The sequence below is a fragment of the Gymnoscopelus braueri genome (genome assembly GCF_963280865.1).
Source record: "Gymnoscopelus braueri genome assembly, chromosome: 8".
NCBI lineage: Eukaryota > Metazoa > Chordata > Actinopteri > Myctophiformes > Myctophidae > Gymnoscopelus > Gymnoscopelus braueri.
Genome location: NC_137609.1, coordinates 2,303,531 through 2,319,820, shown reverse-complemented (window position 1 = coordinate 2,319,820; position 16,290 = coordinate 2,303,531).

Sequence of the window (16,290 nt, the reverse complement as noted above, 5' to 3'; positions counted from 1 at the left end):
AAAGGGGTCATCCCTATGTTCCCCAGGTTCTATGTTCCCCACTTCCCCCCAGAAAAGGTTCTATGTTCCCCGGGTTCTATGTTCCCCGCTCAACCAAAAAAAGGTTCTGTTCCCCACTCATCCAAAAAAAGGTTCTATGTTCCCCACTCAACCAAAAAAGGTTCTAAAAAAAGGTTCTATATTCCCCACTCAACCAAAATAAGTTCTATGTTCCCCGCTCACCCAAAAATGCAGGAAATGGTGTGACATTTAAAAAGGTTTAAATACATTTATTTATACCCATTAGTTATTTGTAATTTTTCAGTTTTTAAAGAGTCAAAATATCATGTGGTGCGATATCTGGCCATGACAGATGTTTTGAAAACGTATTTGAAATTACTCTAAATCTATTTAGGGGTGTCACGATACATTAATTTCACGATACATATGATACGATACACGATATTGGGCTCACGATATCGATACAATATTATTATCATTTTTACTATCATCAACATTGGCCATCATCTTCAAAGAGAGAGAGAGAAACGGAATAGATTGAAGAGAAAGAGAGAGAGAGAAACTGAATAGATTGAAGAGAAAGAGAGAGATAGAGAGAAACGGAATAGATTGAAGAGAAAGAGAGAGAGAGAGAGAATCAGAATAGATTGAAGAGAGAGAGAGAGAGAGAGAGAGAGAGAGAGAGAGAGAGAGAGAGAGAGAAACGGAATAGATTGAAGAGAAAGAGAGAGAGAGAGAAACTGAATAGATTGAAGAGAGAGAGAGACTTGGAAACGGAATAGATTGAAGAGAGAGAGAGACATGGAAACGGAATAGATTGAAGAGAGAGAGAGCGAGAGAGACATGGAAACGGAATAGATTGAAGAGAGAGAGAGAGAGACATGGAAACATAATAGACTGAAGAGAGATAGAGATGTAGAATGGATTTATTGGACATCTCAACCTATTGCCATTAACAGGAATCGAACCCTCAACCTTCGGATTGACAGGCTGCAACACTACCTATAGTGCTATAGCTTTGTCCAGGCTGAGGTTGTCTGTTGAATATAAAATTGAACCAGTGAAAGCAGCCGATCTACAAGCTCAGAAACACGTTATCTGAAAAGTTTTGAGATTGTAGATCAGCTATTTTCAGAATGAAGTATGTCATACATTGCAAAAACATACCCTCTCAAATAAGCATTTCATGTTATCTTTACCGTTTGCACATGTATTCATTGATACAGTCATGTTTTTTGCAATTCAATTTAAATGAGTCTGCATCAAGTGAGGCTTGCGCATATCCTCAAGAAACACTATGTGTTATCCGAATAGTGCCAAATCATGATCACCTCAATACATTGTCGTGGACAGGGATCGAACCAGCGACCTACGGACTCCAAGACTGCCTTTCTTCTCATTGAGCTAGATATATGGCCTCCCTGATAGTGTCTGATGATATTTATAAGTATTTCCGTCCATTTTTAACCAGGCCTCTGTGTCTCGAACTACTCTAGATCACTGGTTCACAAACCATTTACCAATAAAGGCATTTTTGTGTCTCCTCGGAACGAAAACTAGTGAAAGTAGCCGATCTACAAGCTCACAAAACGTTGCTATCTGAAAAGTTGTGAGATTGTAGATCGGCTATTTTCACAATGAAGTTTGTCTACATTGCAAAAACATACTCTCTCCAAGAAGCATTTCATGTTACCTTTAACAGTTGCACATGCATTAATTGAGAGAGAGAGACATGGAAACATAATAGATTGAAGAGAGAGAGATGGAAGCAGAATGGATTGATTGGACATCTCAACCTATTGCCATTAACCAGTGATCCTGATCCAGTGAAAACGGAGGTCAAACAGATGATACCATTTCACGCAAATAACTGAAAAATCCTGGGTTTAAGTGTTTTTCAAACTGCTCAAAATTGCGGACAATCTAAGGGCGGAGAGAGAGACATGGAAACGGAATAGATTGAAGAGAGAGAGACATGGAAACATAATAGATTGAAGAGAGAGAGAGATGGAAGCAGAATGGATTGATTGGACATCTCAACCTATTGCCATTAACAGGAATCGAACTCTCAACCTTCGGATTGACAGGCTGCAACACTACCTATAGTGCTATAGCTTTGACCAGGCTGAGGTTGTCTGTTGAAGATAAAACTGAACCAGTGAAAGCAGCCGATCTACAAGCTCAGAAACACGTTGCTATCTGAAAAGTTTTGAGATTGTAGATCGGCTATTTTCAGAATGAAGTATGTCATACATTGCAAAAAAAAACCTTCTCAGATAAGCATTTCATGTTATCTTTATCAATTGCATATGTATTCATTAATACAGTCTTGTTGTTTGCAATGCACTTTAAATGAAGTCTCCACCAAGTGAGGCTTGAACCGGCAACCTTGATGTTATGAAACATTCACTTAAGCGGGAAGCCATTGGACCAACAGACCTGAACCAGTGAAAACTCCTGGGTTTAAGTGTTTTTCAAACTGCTCAAAATTGCGGACAATCTAAGGGCGGAGAGAGACATGGAAACGGAATAGATTGAAGAGAGAGAGACATGGAAACAATAGATTGAAGAGAGAGAAAGATGGAAGCAGAATGGATTGATTGGACGTGTCAACCTATTGCCATTAACAGGAATCGAACCCTCAACCTTAAGATTGACAGGCTGCAACACTACCTATAGTGCTATAGCTTTGACCAGGCTGGGGTTGTCTGTTGAAGATAAAACTGAACCAGTGAAAGCAGCCGATCTACAAGCTCAGAAACACGTTGCTAACTGAAAAGTTTTGAGATTGTAGATCGGCTATTTTCAGAATGAAGTATGTCATACATTGCAAAAACAGACCTTCTCAGATAAGCATTTCATGTTATCTTTATCAATTGCATATGTATTCATTAATACAGTCTTGTTGTTTGCAATGCACTTTAAATGAAGTCTCCACCAAGTGAGGCTTGAACCGGCAACCTTGATGTTGTGAAACATTCACTTAATAATAATAATAATAATAATAATAATAAACTTTATTTGTATAGCACCTTTCATGACATGAAATGCAGCTCAAAGTGCTTTACAGAGCAAGGATACAATTACAGTTAGAACCAATTTAACAATAAAGCAAACAAAAATAAAATAAAATAAAATAAAAGCAGTAAAATGCAGTAAAATGCAGTGGCCCTCGCCACTACACAACTACAACACAAATGGATATAACTTAAATGTAGTGACCACTGTCCTCTACAACACAGCTAAAGAAATATCCACACTTCACACAATTGCCAATATTACATGTGTACCTTGTGTACCTTAGTAATATATCTTCACACAATTGTCAATATTACACCTTAGTAATATATTTTCACTTAGTAATATTACACCTTAGTAATATATTTTCACCATGTTTACCACGTGTGGACTAGCCCAGGGGATCTGCTAACTTATCACATCCAAACCACACACCGTACACCCCTGAGAATGATATCGGGGTTATACAAGATATATAGAATAAACATAGACAAAAGGATCTGCCCTGGAGGGTCCACAACGTGTCAACGTGCCCCAGAGGATAATTCACTAAATCCTCCGGATGGAGTTATCAGACTAAAAATAAAATAAAATAAAATAAAATAAAAGCAGTAAAATGCAGTAAAATGCAGTGGCCCTCGCCACAACACAACTACAACACACACAATTGCCAATATTACATGTGTACCTTGTGTACCTTAGTAATATATCTTCACACAATTGTCAATATTACACCTTAGTAATATATTTTCACTTAGTAATATTACACCTTAGTAATATATTTTCACCATGTTTACCACGTGTGGACTAGCCCAGGGGATCTGCTAACTTATCACATCCAAACCATACACCGTACACCCCTGAGAATGATATCGGGGTTATACAAGATATATAGAATAAACATAGACAAAAGGATCTGCCCTGGAGGGTCCACCACGTGTCGACATGCCCCAGAGGATAATTCACTAAATCCTCCGGATGGAGTTATCAGACTCTTGTCTTTTAACTACCGTGACTTTCTCTTCCACTCACACAAAACAAAAGCAAAGGCATAAAACAACATTAAAATAGGGAATACAGTGAGGAATTAAAAATCAACCAAAGAATCAGCTAAAAGCAAGAGTGAAGTAATAGGTCTTGAGCTGTGCTTTAAAGCTATCGACAGAGGCTGCCTGTCTTAAGTGTAGTGGGAGTTTATTCCACACTGTCGGTCCGTAAAAGCAGAATGCTGCTTCACCGTATTTTTTATATGTCATTGTAGGCACCTCGAGCAGGTCAGCACTTGAAGACCTGAGGGCCCGGTTTGGAACATATCTCTCTAGGCAGTCGGAGAGGTAGGAAGGTGCCAGACCATTTAGAGCTTTATAAACTATTAAAAGAATTTTAAAATCAATCCTAAAAACAACCGGGAGCCAGTGTAGTGAAGCTAGAACTGGAGTGATATGTTCTCTCATCCTGGTTTTAGTTAAAATTCTGGCTGCCGCATTTTGAACAAGTTGTAATCTGTCAGTTGTTTTCTTTGGCAGGCCAGAGTAGAGTGCGTTGCAGTAATCAAGCCGAGAGAAAACAAAAGCGTGGATCAGCGTTTTTGCATCGTCTAACGACAGATAATCTCTAATACGTGCAATATTTCTAAGATGAAAGAAAGCAATCTTGGTGACATGATTAATGTGTGTATTGAAATTCAATTCAGAATCGATAATCACCCCCAGGTTCTTTACTGTGGTGTTACTTTCTACAGCCAGGTTACCAAGTCTACTTGTTATTGATTCTCTCTGCTCACTGGAGCCAATTATGAGAACTTCTGTTTTATCCTCATTTAGCTTAAGAAAGTTCTCACTCATCCAGCATTTTATACTGGACAGACAGGTCAACAATGGGTCTAAAGCGCAGGGGTCGTCTGGAGCTACTGAAAGATACAGCTGGGTATCATCAGCATAGAAATGGAAGTTCACTCCGTGATCGGCGATGAGTTCTCCCAGCGGTAGTATATACAGGGAAAACAATAAGGGACCCAGAATTGAGCCCTGTGGAATACCAGAACAGATGTTGTGTTTGTCTGAGTCAAAGTTAGCTAGACTGACAAAATAGCTTCTGCCTGTTAGGTAAGAGTGAAACCAAGACAGGGCTGTGCCTGACAAACCAATCCAGTACTCCAAACGTTGTAGTAGAATTGTGTGATCAATCGTATCAAAAGCAGCGGTTAAGTCAAGGAGTAGGAGAACAGATACATTTTTGTCGTCAGCGGACACCCTAAGATCATTAATTACTTTTACAAGTGCTGTTTCTGTACTATGACCTTTCCTGAAGCCAGATTGGAATTTGTTATGAACCTTATTGTTCTGTAGGAACACATCCAGTTGATGAAAGATAGTTTTTTCTAAGACCTTGCCCAAAAATGGCAGATTTGAGATTGGTCTATAATTACCCAGCACCAATGGATCAAGGTTGTGTTTCTTGAGTAGCGGCCTGACTACAGCCGTTTTCAGTGAGTCTGGAAAGACGCCTGAAAGTAGAGAGCTGTTTACAATTTTTAGGATATCTCCAATAACACTGTCTAAAACCTCTTTGAGAAACGGGGTGGGTATTACATCCAGTGAGCAAGATGATGATGTCATCTGTGATATAGTTTTACGGAGTTCCTCTTCATTAATTGCGCAGAATGATATTAGGCTTCCTCTGGAGGGATCTACATTTTTGCACCATTTGCCGCATTTGCAGTGCTAGCAGCAGCATTCATAATACCAGCTCGAATGCTAAAAATTTTGTTTTCAAAAAAGGATGCGAACTCATCACACTTAGCTTTAGAAGCAGGGAGCGACTCCTTATAAGCCTGGGGGGGGTTTAAGAGATGTTCAATGGTAGAGAATAAGACTCTGGCATTTTGCTTGTTGTCATTGATAATGCGTGAGAAATATGCCTGCCTTGCCAAGCGCAGTGCTTTGTTATAGGCCACTGTTGACTTCTTAAAGATCTCTAGGTGGACAGTGAGTTTGTTTTTTCTCCAAATTCGCTCAGCTTTACGACATTCTTTCTTGAGTGAGCGCATGTGCTCATCAATCCAAGGTGTTACTCTAGAGTTAAGTTTCTTTTTAGTTTTCATAGGAGCCACTATGTCGAGAGCTGACTCTAATTTGAGATTAAGATGTTGAACCATATCATTCACTGAGGGAGCATCAAGTAGGGGGGGCACCTGCACACACGCCAGATGACGAGGAAACTCGTTTGCTGCAGATGAGATAAAAAAACGTTTTTTTATAGTATATTCTGTATTGTTTTTCCCTAGATCAGAGACAGTCATATTAAAACACAATAAATAGTGGTCTGTTAGTTCGGGCTTATCACTGTTATGCACTGTTCTTGACGTTCTTCGTTCCTGATCTTGCGCCTCTGTATCGCTAGTGCCAACAGCGTCAACCGTCGAGGGGGGATGGGTGGGGGGCAGGGCACGGTTGATGGTTGTGGGGCCTGGCGTTTGATTTGGGGGGTGATTCTAGTCCCCTCTTTAATCAAGTCGTTCATGCTACTGGTGAACTCCAGAAGAGGTATTGGGGACAGGGAAAAAGATGATGATGAGGAGGAGGAAGGTGATAGAGTTGGTTGATCTTCCTCATTGAGAGACTCCTCTGTGTCTCCTCCCTCTTCTAGCGTGACCGTGGCTGCAGAGTCGACAATCTCCTCCAGGCTGTCATCAGCCTTTGTTTTTGTTTCCGAGTTATCAGAGAGTTCATTTGTTATGGATGTTCCACCATCCTTGGTAGGGGGAGGTGTGGCGCCCCCCTCCCCCTCAGCAGCAGTGGGGGGTGGTGTGGTAGCGTCTACACAAAGCCATTCATGTTTTTCAGCAGCGGTAGCAGATAACAGAGCACTATCAGTTGTTATGGAATCTTGTGCTCTGGCCTTGACAGAGCTTGGTGAAGACATAGGAACATTGTAGAAAATGTTTAACATAAACAATTTTGCTCCCAGCTTGTTTAATTTAAGCCCATCCGAGGAAAATAGGTGTCTTCTATCCCAAAAAAAATTGAAATTGTCAATAAAATGTACAGATTTGTTGGTGCACGTAGTTGAAAGCCATTTGCTCAGTGCAGACAGTCTACTGAAACGTTCATCGCCGCCTCTTGTAGGTGGTACTGGGCCGCTGATGCACACCTTCACATCAAGTGAGCTGATTTTGCTGAATAAGGCAGTGAAATTCTGTTTTAGGATTTCTGACTGTTTGTCCTCTGTATCACATGTGCCAACGTGCAAAATCAGGGTTTTCACCGTTGGGTGTTCAGCGACAAGATTCAGAATTCTGTCATTCATGTCAGAGACTTTGTCTTTTGGGAAGCATAACACTTTTGTCTTTCTTCTTATCATGCTTTTAACATCTTTAATAGCGGCATCCCCTATGATCAGAAATTCAGGCTCATCATATAACCTTTTTCCTTCTGAGTTACTCTTGGTTCTTACCCTGCTGGGTAAAGAGGATTTGTTTGGTCTGTCATCAGACGGGCATCTGGGGTCCTGAAGCAATGGGCTGAATCTATTTCCCAGCCGCACCGGACACTCAGCACTCGATGTTTTGGGAGATTTGTTTGTAGATCTCCCCTTGGCAGTTTTCCACTGTTGACGCGATGTTTTGGGAGATTTGTTTGTAGATCTCCCGTTGGCAGTTTTCCGCTGTTGAAGGGGGGTGGAAGACGCGGTACCCTGTGTCCGGGGGCATCGTTGATGGTAACGCGCGGGTGGTAGCGCAGGCCAGCCGGTCAGATCTGTAATCACAGGGCTCCGAGTTCTGCCAGTTATTCGCCCCTTCAAAGCCTTTGGCTTTGCCCCGAGAGTGTTCCATGAGAGAGCCTTGTCATGGTCTTGTCCGTTGCTCTGAGACTGTGGAATTCCATAATGTTGATTCACTTCCACATTCACTCTTAAAGAGTTTAAGTCCGTTTCCAGCACTGCAATCCTTTGAAGCAATTTTTGGTATTCCTCTGTTGAAACAGTCGGGTACATCCTGATGCTAATTAGCTTTGGCTATATGCCACGTACCCAGTCACTGGAGGTCGACAAATAGATCGAAAAATAATATATTGAAATATGGCAAAAGCTTCTATCTATAGAAGAAATAGAGTCCCATGGGTTTATAAATATCCAGGATCCATTTGTGGTTTCTCAGGGGAAAAAAAATAAAAAATAAAACATGGATATCAGCTGAGGAATGTAAGCATAGGGCAGAGCGAGCAGAGCGAGCAGCAAAAGCGTCCTCACTGTACGAGAGCAGAAGCAGCACTCGGGAAGCCATTGGACCAACAGACCTGACCAGACCAACAGACCTGATACAGTGAAAACGGAGGTCAGACAGATGATACCATTTCACGCAAATAACTGAAAAATCCTGGGTTTAAGTGTTTTTCAAACTGCTCAAAATTGCGGACAAGCTAAGGGCGGAGAGAGAGACATGGAAACGGAATAGATTGAAGAGAGAGAGACATGGAAACAATAGATTGAAGAGAGAGAAGGATGGAAGCAGAATGGATTGATTGGACGTTCAACCTATTGCCATTAACAGGAATCGAACCCTCAACCTTCGTATTGACGGGCTGCAATATTACCTATAGTGCTATAGCTTTGTCCAGGCTGAGGTTGTCTGTTGAAGATAAAAGTGAACCAGTGAAAGCAGCCGATCTACAAGCTCAGAAACACGTTGCTATCTCAAAAGTTTTGAGATTGTAGAACGGCTATTTTCAGAATGAAGTATGTCATACATTGCAAAAACATACCCTCTCAAATAAGTATTTCAGGTTATGTTTAACAATTGCCCATGTATTAACTGACACAATCATGTTGTGTGCAAATTGCAATGCAACTTTAATTAAGTCCACATCAAGTGAGGCTTGAACTGGCAACCTTCAGGTTGTGAGGCACAGGTTTAAGGGAGAAGCCATTGGACCAACAGACAAGAACCTATGAAAAAGGAGATCACACAGATGATACAGTTTCACGCAAATAACTGAAAAATCCTGGGTTTAAGTGTTTTTCAAACTGCTCAAAATTGCGGACAATCTAAGGGCGGAGCTTACTGGTCAACGTGATACATGTGTTCCTCATGAGTCAAGGCACATGTGTAAGCAGGTTTAATGGCTGTCGGCCAAACGAGGCATGACTTTTGCCTGTTTAAAGTTTGCACTTTCAAAAAAATCGCTATAGCGCCCCCCTTTGACCAATTGGAGTAAGATTGGTTTCAGTAATATTTGGAATGACCCTCAACATTAACGCAAAGTTTCAAAGAAATGTGAGTCTGCATGTATGTGTTAGGGGCAGATGAATAATTGTCATAAAACTGCAATATTCATTGGCTCATTAAAGCTTCATTTTTTCACTTATGGAAAATCTTTTGCACAGGTTTGTCGGCATAGGTCCAAAGTTCATGTGTAAAACGTTTCGTGCAGATTACTCAAAAATCCCAGGAGGAGATAGGTTTTAACTGTTTTTCATATAATTCAAAATGGTGGGAGATCTAAAGGTCAGAGGTCAAAAGTCAGAGGGTGAAAGTTGTTCAGCATGAAGAGACGCATATGTGTATTCAAGTTTTATTGCTGTAGGTCAAACAGGGCATGAGTTATACCTGTTCAAAGTTGGCATTTTCAATTGAGTGCTATAGCGCCACCTTTTGACGAAAGATTGTGAGATTTATTTCTTGATAGTTTTTCATGACCATCTACCATATGGCCGAGTTTCGTAAAAAGCGACAGCACGGTTCAGCCAGAACTGCGAAAAGTGGCGGAAACAGAAGAATACAGACAATATTAAAACAGGTCCAGAGCTGAGCTCTGGCCCCGTAATTATACAAGCTTAACTCATTCACTGCCACAATTATTGCTGGCCGCGTTTGCCCTCTGCCAGAGATTTTTCATTGAAAAAAAAAAAGTACTCAGGAGCCGAGATACAGATTTTTTTAGTTTTAAGTTAACAAGGAAGTGGATGGGAGTCTAGATCTTCAAAAAATCATATCTCCTTGGTCTTTGGGTCAAAAAAAAAAAAAAAAAAAAAAGGAAAAAATTAAAATTACATTTTTTACGTCAGTGGCAGGATTGGTAAACGGGAATAATTACGTTTATTACGTCAGTGGCAGTGAATGAGATTAAAGGACAACTTCACCCATTTTCAACCTATCTTCATATAATTGGTCCTCACCAATGCTTATTATCATATGGTACAATTTTTGTCTACTCAGTCTGTCTCAGCTGTGGACAGTTCAGAAACCCACCTACCAGTGACATCATCAATAGGGAATCCATGCTAATAGAAACTGCAGGCTTTCTATTCATGGAAAGTTAGCGTGCTATAATGAAAGGCATTGTTCTCACGTTAATAAAAATATATATATGTTTAAACAAAATATTGTTTAAAAAAAAAAAGAAACCTGACGATGATGTCACTGGTATCTGAAGTGTCCACAGCCGTCCTATATGTAACACAGACCAAGTCGATTTGTATTAACTATTTTATCATGACCATTAGTGCAAACCAATTATATGAAGATAGGTTGAAAATTGGTGAAGTCATCCTTTAAGGAACAAGTGAAGTTCTCACTAAACCACATTGTTTCAGAGGACATATAGACACAAATATAATATAAATACTCAGTCATATTTTCTTGTCTTGCTTGAACAAAATATCTATAAGCCAGAGATGGTCGCTTGTAAAACTAATATTTGGCTTTGATGCTAACTTAGATCAGATGTAGGCCTATTTGACAGTGCAGAAACATAATTGTCTTGAGGCATGTAACATTAAAGAGTGTCAACGAGCATCAGCTGAAAGTGCAGTGGCGCTGGAAGTCATTTATTCCAAGGGGGGCAGGGCTGGGCGGGCAATTTTTTTCACGGCGATACATATCGTCAAGTTTTAATATTGCGATATATCTTGGGATGATATATCGGGTGAATCAATAATAATAATAATAATAATGGATTTTATTTATAACACACTTATACACATTTACAATAAATCTCAAAGTGCTACAGAAGGCAATTGCATAAAAACAGAAACATCACACCATTAAAAGAAAACAACAACTAGGAAACTAAAACAAAACTATTAAAACATGGGGGCATAAAGCCTAGAGGTAAAACCAGCTAAAGAAATGCTTTGCTAAAAAGGTAGGTTCCACAGTTCGGGGGCGGCCGAGCAGAAAGCCCGGTCGCCCATGGTACGAAGATTTGCCTTGTGGGTTTTGAGGAGGTATGTGTTTGAAGAGCGGAGGTTGCGGGTTGAGGGTTGTAGGGGGACTAATTCCTTGAGGTAGGAAGGAGCGTTGCCGTGGATGCACTGATGTGTCAGCAGGGATACCTTGTATTCGGTCCGGAAAGAGACGGGAAGCCAGTGGAGTGAACGGAGGATGGGTGTGATGTGTTCATGTTTACGCACTCTCATCAGGATCCTAGCAGCGCTGTTTTGGATATACTGGAGCCTTTGAAGGCTCTTGCTAGGGATCCCGATGAGAAGTGCGTTGCAGTAGTCCAACCTGGAGGAGACGAAGGCGTGGACAAGTTTCTCTGAATCTGCTAGTGTGAGTGTGGGGCAGAGCTTTGAAATGTTTCTGAGGTGGAAAAATTTAGTTTTGCAGATATGTTTGATGTGGGATTCAAAGTTCAGATGGGGGTCCATTTTTACTCCCAGGTTAGTGACCACTGGTGAGAGGGGAAGGTCCTGTCCGGAGAAGCTGATGCTGGTTATGGGTGATATTTTTATCTGGTGTGGGGTGCCTATTAGGATTATTTCGATTTTTGAACTGTTTATAGCTGCAGAAAGTTGTTTTTCATCCACGCCTTTATCTCCTCCAGGCAGGTGGTGAGGGTGGATAAGGGCGGTGGTGGAGGTGAGCATAGATATATATAAAGGCTAGATGACTCACCCGCGCTAATGGCCAATGGAGTACGACGTTGCCACATGGCGGCCATCTTGCGACAGTCATTCATAACATTATGTCTATGGTGCATGTACTTTGAAATAACCATAGCGTGCTCAATTTTCATCCGATTTTCAAACGGTTTGGTGTGTTGTAAACACCAAAGATGTAGTTATGATACTGCATACTTAATGTTATTTATTAAAAAAAAACATGATTATAATTATAAGTATGCAGTATCATAACTACATCTTTGGTGTCCGGAGGGAAAGGTTGATGATATTAGTGATGAGGGGACTTATTGCACAGATGCTGGATTTGACTAGGGTGGTGGGAAGGGGGTCCAGGGCACAGGTAGAGGGCTTCATCCTTCTAACTATGTCCTCAACCTCTTGCTGTGTGGTGTTGGTGAAGCAAGAGAGCGGGTGGGAAATCCCAGACTGTGGGATGTCAGTTGGGACAGGTGGAGTGACGGGGCCGGAGAGGAGAGAGAGGATGTTGTCTACCTTAGTTTTGAAAAAAATTAGGTAGGTGTTGCAATCAACACTCTTAGACTTTTATTTTGAAGTAAATTCTAAGACAAAGTTTATTTTGTACATTCAATGACAGGAAGTTATCTGCTAAGGACCCATGGAAGTAGCACACAGGTCAAACTTGTGAATTACACTATCTTGTGGCTTGGTGGGCTGTACAACACATTACACCATTCAGTACAAGTGTCAAGATCTACATTTCTGTATCTTGTTTTTGAAGTGTGCTCTTGCATCTTATTTTGTAGTAATGGTTTTGTGTTCCTGTCTTCCTTTGTAGTTGTTACCTGTCTTGTCTCACCTACCCTCTGATTATGGTTAATTTGTATCACCTGTGTCCTGTTTGCCCCAGCCAATCCCTGTGTTGATTGTCTTTGAGTTTCACCTGTGTCTAGTTATTCCCTGTGTATATATACACCTTTTGTCAGCTTGCACTGGTTGCACTTGTCTTGTCTGATCATGTGCCAGTGTATTGAGTACTAGAGAAAAATACCATTGTTTTCATTTCAAGTTGACGCCTGAGTCTACCTGCATTTGGGTAAAGTTTTTTTAATTTCCTGACAAAAAGAGGATACAGGACATTTTTATTTTTAAATCAGTTGAAAGACGATGGCTTAAGTAATGACTGGAGACAGAGGAGGAATAGTATTGGTTCTAGATGATTTTAGGTACCACAGACACCGCACCAACCAAGAAACCATTAGGTGGAGGTGATGGAGAGAAAACTGCCGTGCAGTACTGAGGACCAATACCTTTGATGTAGAGGAAGACAATCCCAACATACAAGTTCAGGCAGTCTTTGAATTTCGCCAGGAGGTGTGTGGAGTGGTGGTAAGGGAGCCCACTGTACCAATAAAGCGCAATAAACCACAACCTCAATCCTTCAGGAGAATAAGGTCTGTTATCGCAAGAGCTACTGTAATGCCCCCTATCCCAGCTACAGTTGCTGATGTAAGGATCCAAGGTCCATGGGCTGAGACATGGGGCAGAGACCACTGCCTGTTGCATCAAGACGATGAGTGGGGCATAGCAGTCTTTGCCACAGAGGACAACCTGAGACAGCTGCAACGCTGTAGGACAGTGTACATGGATGCAACATTCAGATCATGCCCACGTCCCTACAACCAGGTCTTCAATATACTGGGGGACATCCATGGCTTTGTTGTCCCCCTCGTGCATGTCCTGATGGAGCAACGCACAACTGGACACTACTGTCAGGTGTTCCAGTCTGTGAAGGCTGCAGCCAGGAGAATCACCCCCCACCATTGGCGTCCTTAAAGTCATCTGTGACTTTGAGCTTGCCCTGAAAAGTGCTATTGAAACAGAGCTGCCACAGGCTAGGATTGGTGGATGCTACTTCCATTTCAACCAAGCCTTGTGGAAGAGAGTGCAGGGGCTTGGACTGACTGTTCCATTTCGTCAGGACCGTCGACTGAGAGCGGTCATTTGCAAGGCCTTAGGACACTTACCTCTGCCACTGGTCCAGATCAATTTTGATCTTCTTACACACCACAGGGACACCAGGCGTGCCCTCAGGAACCATCCTGAGTTGCAGGACTTCCTCGAATATGTAAGAAACACATACAGCCAGCCTGGAGCTGCCTTTCCACCAGCCATGTGGAACGTGTTTGAGTGCAACATGGAGCAGAGGACCAACAGTCATGTTGAATGTAAGTGTTCTTTTCACTTCACGATTTAACACTGGTTGCTTGTTTCTCTCCAGAACCTGGCAACTTGGTGTTGCCAGGTAGAGAAACAAGCAACCAGTGTTAAATCGTTCGGCAGTAGCGCTAGCCTCTCAGGAACTTTCAGCGCATGTTTGACTATCATGAGACTCTACAATGAGTAGTAGTAGAGAAAAAAATAACTTTGCATCGGTTATAATAGACGAATTTCCCTAAGCCACGCGCTCCCATTATGACAACGGAGGGGGTTGAAAAAATTACGACAGGGGAATCTCTGGAAAAAAACAATGCCACTTTTTGTGAGTAACGACACATCAAAGACAACAGTTAAAATATCCGGAATTCTCCTTTAACATGAAATATTATAGAGCATATTTGTATGAGAGTGATTATTTTGTTATCTACCTCTCTTTTCTTTTTGGTTAAATGTTGAGGCATTATTTATATTTTTTACATTAGCCATAGGAGACATTATTTTGAAGAATGAGCTATAACATTGAAGAACAGGCTACTTCTCTATTTTCTTTTGTTTATAATTAACAGGTTTTGAGGCATTTTTTACATTTTTACATTATAGACATGAGAGGTTATTTTGAATAATGGGGTACCTCACTTGTTCTAAGATAAGACTTGTTGAGAGAGAGATGTTATTTTATTTTGTTAAAAAGCTGAATTATTCATTTAAGCTGTGATTATTTTGTTATCTGAAACAAACAGAGGAGACATGCTTTAAATAAATAAATATATTATTTATAAAGCAATATTTTTCAGTACCTCAAAGAGGCCCAGAATTAACCGAATTAACCGAATTAAGGTACCAAAAAAAACCCCAAAAGTTACAAATCCGGGGGAAAACCGCCAAAAAAATCGCGCGAGCACGCACGGAACGCATGCACGCGCGCTGCGCACGCGTGCATTCGTTGGGTGTCCTCTTTTTGGGAATTCTGAATATGGTCACCCTAGATATGGCGGACCTGAACGTCATCCCTGCGAAGAGGGGCTGTCCTGTCCCAAAAGCCCGTTATAACCTGCCATGATGAATGTCCAACAATAAAACACTACATAAGTGTTAGTTTTCTTATAAAGTGCTTCTAAATCACTCCAGTGTGTTTGTGTCAACATAATCCGTGTAGTTTGTGGTGTTTAATTACTCCTCCAGAAATCTCTTGCAACTTCAAGCCGAGGTGCCGTCAATATATAACCGGAAAACTCACCCCAATACACACTCGCCCCCATTTCTTTTCGCGGACCAGCGGTTCTTGTATTCCTATTTGTTTTACTGAGGATAAGGTTAGAAATAAGTTTACGGTTAGCCATATTATTAGTTTGACTGAGGTTACGTTTAGGAATAAGGTTAGGTTTAGGCATAGTTTAATGAGGTTACGTTTAGGAATACCAGGTGAATATCACCGGATTTCCCCCGGGGTGACTGTTTTGGGGCGAGAGTTTTGTTGTTCGTCTGTAGTGGGCAACAGCGCATGCGTCCGCAATAATGCTATCAGGATCAGATTATTAGATATTATTATCAGATATTAGAAGTATATTGGGTACCAAATATACTTACCAAAGAAGTTTTACTCTGGGAAGGTTTTCAAACTCCTCCATTCATTGCACTGACCCAAGTTTATATATTTGTAGGCCAAAGATTTATATATTTGTAATGGTCAAGGTTTCTTTATACCTGCCCAATAATCTCTCTCTCTCTCTCTCTCTCTCTCGGTGTGCGTGTGTGTGTGTGTGTGTGTGTGTGTGTGTGTGTGTGTGTGTGTGTGTGTGTGTGTGTGATATATATATATATATATATATATACCGTATATCTAGGTGTGCCCTGGGATCTTTTGGCTATACCAGGTGTGCCTTGGCACCAAAAAGGTTGACAAACACTGCCCTAGAGTGCACCGCCATCTTTTGGCCAGTGTGTCATGCTATACCCTAGAGTGCATCCCCATCTTCTTGCTAAAATAATTATTTCACTGCCTTCAGTGGACAGCCCTCCACAGCCCTGCAAAAAAACTTATTTTTGATGACTTTGAAACCAATTTTTATATTGTTATACATTTTATTTGTATGCATTTTATTTTATATATATATTTTTAAATCATTCTAATTTGGCTGGGTGATTTATAACATATTCTGTGGTCTGACAAAATGTGAATACATAATA